Raw genomic sequence first — 4,923 nt, 5'->3', positions numbered from 1 at the left:
TTTCTGAAGAAGGGTCTAGGCCCGAAACGTCAGCTTTCCTGCTCCTCTGATGCTGCTTGGCCTGCTGTGTTCATCCAGCTCTACACCTTGTTATCTCAGACATTTAGGAAGTGGCAGTAGTTACACAAGCAGGAAGAAAGTTTAAAGATACTCCAACAAACAGCCTTACAAGAGGAGAAACAGGAATGGGAAAAGGGTGGAGCAATGAGAGGACAAGACAGAGTTTGGAAGATGCAGACTCAGGCAGTGACACTACACTGTACAAGACAAACATTATTAAAATCATATCATGGACTGGCACATATTGGGTGAGATAAAATGCAGTATCAGATGACCTACTGCAGGGGGTGGCCTGAAATAGGGAGAGATATCACAAATTTCTGTCAGTGCAAGCCAGGGAAAACAATCAAGATAAAATGGAGCCACCAGTCAAGACCCAGAGGCCCATGGGAGCTATTGCAGATGAATTTTATGGGCTTCCTACCCCAATCCCAGGGAAAGAAATCCTGCTGGGTCTTAACAGACAGGTTTACTCCATGGTGGAAGCATTCCCCTGTAGATTCTGACCAAAGGACACATTTTACAGGGAAAGTAATTAAGCAGTTATGCACCTTGTTACGTATTGAACAGAAATTCCATCACTCATACCAACGCCAAAGTTCAGGAACGGTAGAACGAATGATCTGGACACTGAAAGCTAGCCTGACTGAGGCCCTAACAGAGACAGGGTATGGATGGATTAGAGTACTCCCTGCCATCCTAATGAAACCGACGTCAACCCTAGCAAAGGTAACAGGGTTGGCCCCCTTTGAATTAGTGACCGGACAGAATATGCAGATGCCGGAGGGCATGGCAGTGGGAGGACCGGAGATATGCAATCGCAGGGATAATGTTAAACAATTTGTGAAGGAGCTGGCAAAGTAGCTGCATGAGCCGAGAGGGCAAGTTGCAGATGGAGAGAGAATCAGAGACTGGGAAAGGGAGATCTGTGTATAATGACATTGTAAGATTGTAAAGTGATTGAATTTCACCCTCGTCTGTGGAATTCGAATAGATGCTGTCTTACTAAGTAAAGAAAATTAGTGATGTAAAGTCTTTAGAGAAGAGACGGTGAAGATTTATCCAAGAATTAAACTCTGGTGCAAAACCTACTGGCAGCATGTGAGTACTGTGGGTTGTAACTGAACTACGAGTCAGAGAGACTGTTTGCTTGATTTCTCAGGCTCAAGTGAGAGACGGCCTGTTCCCAATCTGTCAGCTGTGTTACAGAATTGTAGTAATTTATATTAAGAGTTTATTTTAAAGTATTTATGATAATTAGTAGAAATTCATATCATTTCTAATCTTATGTACCTCAGGTTAATAGGGAATATAAAGTCCAATATAGAATTTGGGAGAGTCCTCAGTGATAAGGAAGTATCCAGATTGTTGATAACTAATGTGGTGCAGCTGGTAAATGTTTGGGAAGGAATATAAAACTGTCAGGATTGAAATGCGGTTTAACAGCAGGTATTCCAATCATAAAGGTAAATATCAGATTATGGGACGACCTAGAGCTGTCCATAGAGTTGTCTATCATTGACCATATGTTTACTGGATTGGATGTATAGGCCAGGGAAGTGTGGCTAATAATTATACCAAGGTTGCATGTTATTATTGTAACGAGAAATGTATAAAAACATTGTACACAGCTGGGGGGAAGTCAGAGAGTTTCAGAAAGGGACCTCTCCTCTCCCACAATGCATTGGGAAGGAGCTCTGCATTAAGATCGTTCGTGCTGCTGAACACAGAAGTCAAGACTCCTTTTTGATATTTCTCCTGTCAACAGTTGTGCAGGGTATTTTTCTGACTGGAGGCCAGGGGCCAGTGCTCTTCCACAAGGATCAGAGCTGGGACCTCTGTTGTTTTTAATATATATAAATGACTAGCACAAAAATGTAGATGGTTTGATTGGCATGTTTGCAGATGACACTAAAATGGCTGAAGTAGGGTATAGATACAGTAGGGTATAGATCAGTTGGAAAGTTGTGGGGAGAAATTGCAGATGGAGTTTAATTCAGACAAGTGTGTGATGATGCATTTTAGGAGGCCAATTGCAAGAGGAATATATACAGTAAATGGCAGGACTCTTAGGAGCATTGATATAGTCAGATCTTCAGGTGCAAGTTCACAGCTCCGTGAAAGTGGCAACATTGGTGCATGAAGTGGTAAAGGGGGTGTATGGCATGCTTGCTCTCTTCAGTCAGCGGACTGAGTATAAAACTGTAATTCAGCCACATTTGGAGTACTGTGTGCAGTTTTGATCGCCACATTAGAGGAAGGATGTGGAGGCTTTGGAGAGGATGAAAAAGATGTTTACCAGGTGGTTGCCTGGATCGAAGTGGATTAGGAGAGGTTGGACAAACTTGGATTGTTATTACTAGAGGCGCTGAGGGCGGACCAAAAGGCAGAAAGTGGATAGTCTGAGCCTTTTTCTTAGGGTGGAAATGACAAATTCTAGGGGTCATAGGGTTAAGGTGAGAAGGGAAAAGTTTAAAGGAGTTGTGTAAGGCAGGTTTTTTATGCAGAAGGTGGTAGGTGGCCACAATATTTTTGCTTCTACCAGGAAAGTACAATCACAATGTTTATGAGGCATTTGGACAGACAGATGAACAGGCAGGGAATAGATGGACAGGAATCCTGTACAGGCAGATGGAGTTAGTTTATCATGACATCCTGGTTAGCACAGGCATGGTGGGCCAAAGAGCTTCTTCCGGTGTTGTACTGTTCTGCTTTCTTTGTGGCAGAAATTGTGGAGTGACAGTTAATATTTTGAGCAGAACACATCTGTTCTTTACAACACACAGTGAGTTGATGCATGTTAAGAGAAGCAACATGGAAAGGGAATATATATTTGAATGGCACAGATGCAAAGACCAGTGATAGTGGGAGTGGGGGATTACTATATATAAATCTTTAAAGGAGAGAGGACATAATCAAAGTGCATTTAGCAAAGTGTATGGGATCTCAGGCTTCATTAACAGAGGTAATGAGAACAAACTCATGAAAAAGATGCTGACCCTTGATAAATCTCTGGTTAGGTCAGTCAATCCTTGCATCCAATTCTGATCAGGAAGATATGAGGGCCCTTGAGAGTGTGGAGTACAGATTTACTGTAGTGGTTCATTGACAAAGAAAATATAGCCACAGGGTTGATTTGGATAAATTGCTATTTTCCTTGAAGAAAACAAGTTAAAAATATTTTTGATAGAACTGTACAAGAGTATAACAGATCTAGATATCGTAGACAATAAGAAAATCTGTGTCCAATAGGTGATGGCACAAGGATTAAGATCAGATTTAAGGTTTTGAGAATGGTAGATGAGCAAGTGTTTCTGTTGACTGAATTGGCTGGAAATACACAGAACATGCTGCCTATTAGGGTATTCTGAAAGAACTGCTAATGCTGTTAATTAGGAACAGAAACAGTTGCTGGAAAAGCTCCGCAAGTCGGACATTATCTGTGGAGAGAAATCAGAATCAATGATTCGGGGTCTGGTGACCCTTCCTCAGTTCTGGCCCGAAAGGTTAACTCTCATTTTTCTTCATGGATGCCGCCAGATTGGCTGAGCTTTTCCAGTAACTTCTGTTTGTGTAGATTGATTGATGAACAAAATTATATCCTGAGATACCTGAACGAAATAAAATTGCAGGGCTTCGGGGATAGGTGGGGAGACATTGGGATTGTGCTACAGACAGCTAGGTTGAATTTGATGGACCAGATGGCCTCTTTCTGTGCCACAATGCATGGTTTTTTTTTAAATTGCTTAACTTGTTCTGGTTATTTGACTCCAGGCGTTAAATTATCAATGAGGTAAATCTGCTCGGTGCTCTTCCTTAGGTCAAAATGTGTTGTCCTTCCTTGGCGGGGGGTAACGTTCTCTGTTTTATTTTGGGTTCTAGCGGAGTAACCAGCTGGGGTTCACAGAACTGAACACATATTCCAGAACGGTCTAATCAGTATTGCAAATACTTCGGAACACTTAGAGCCACACCAATACCTGAAATCTTTTCTTACATATTGAGAAAACAAAATATTTACCTTCCACAATAAATTCATATCCTGGAGAAAGGAGTGACTGGGCAATTTGTGTTTGGAGTCTGCAAATCCTTCCCATATCATACGCTCTAAAACATGATTAGAAAACAAAATCAATCACTGATAGAAAAGACAAATGTTTCTCTGGATTCCCTTTGCTACGCCAAAGAAAGGCAGCACATGCACCCTACTGTACCTTAACCCAAAAAACATTCTTGTTCACACCCTGATACGAAGCTGTGAACACTGCATCGCCCACTCCCCTTGCCTAATGCAAAAGTGAACGTTTCCCACCCCCAGTCTTCAATGCAAAACAGTGACCATTCATCCCTAAACCCGCGGGATATTGGCGACACACTGGAGCTCTCGCCGCCGCAGGCCTGCAGCCCCTCTACCGTTTACTGCAAAAAGGCATGACCGGAATGTTTCGTTTGGGATCTACAGTTGTACAGAAGTCATTATAAAACCTCCCAGACTACACTGACCTACACTATTTTAATAATATATTTGTCTCTGCTCCCTTGACCAGCTCCTACAAACCCCGCATTCACCCAGTTACGTCACTCACAGTGGCACTGCGCCTGCTTGCGGATTCCGGGTGCATGGTTGGTCACGTGCCACTGCAATGCCCACCTCTCCCTTTCCGATTGGTTGGAAGTCCGGCCGCGCCCATTCGGCCCTCCAGATTCCCCTGGTCCTATTGGACCGAGTCCGTTGTCAATCACCCGGGCACCATCGTGAAATGGAGCATGCGCAGTGTTTCTTGTCTCTTTTGCTATTGGTTAGGTTTAAGAATGAGGTAACAAGGTGTAGAGCTGGATGAACACAGTAGGTTAAGCAGCATC

The 4,923-nt window shown here is 42.9% G+C and overlaps 1 protein-coding gene across 7 annotated transcripts in view; it reads right to left on the bottom strand.

Moving 5' to 3' along the window:
* LOC125487523 (probable G-protein coupled receptor 139) overlaps positions 1 to 4,693 on the bottom strand; it is a 75,717-nt gene extending 71,024 nt beyond the window's left edge. For 5 of the 7 annotated variants that reach the window (XR_007265936.1, XR_007265935.1, XR_007265937.1 and 2 more), the window contains exons 1-2: positions 4,564 to 4,640; positions 4,082 to 4,167 (exon numbers count right to left, since the gene is read on the bottom strand). The gene's annotated coding sequence lies outside the window, so the exon portion shown is untranslated. Of the gene's footprint in view, positions 1 to 4,081; positions 4,168 to 4,563 lie in introns of all 7 variants that reach the window. The other 2 variants (XM_048619166.1, XM_048619168.1) reach the window with 2 other exon arrangements.
* Between the last annotated feature and the right edge of the window lie 230 nt (positions 4,694 to 4,923).

This window comes from Rhincodon typus, chromosome 42, assembly GCF_021869965.1.
Source record: "Rhincodon typus isolate 14 chromosome 42, sRhiTyp1.1, whole genome shotgun sequence".
Classification (NCBI taxonomy): Eukaryota; Metazoa; Chordata; class Chondrichthyes; order Orectolobiformes; family Rhincodontidae; genus Rhincodon; species Rhincodon typus.
Note: the sequence above shows the minus strand (reverse complement) of the source record. Positions and strands in the feature narration are given on the sequence as shown.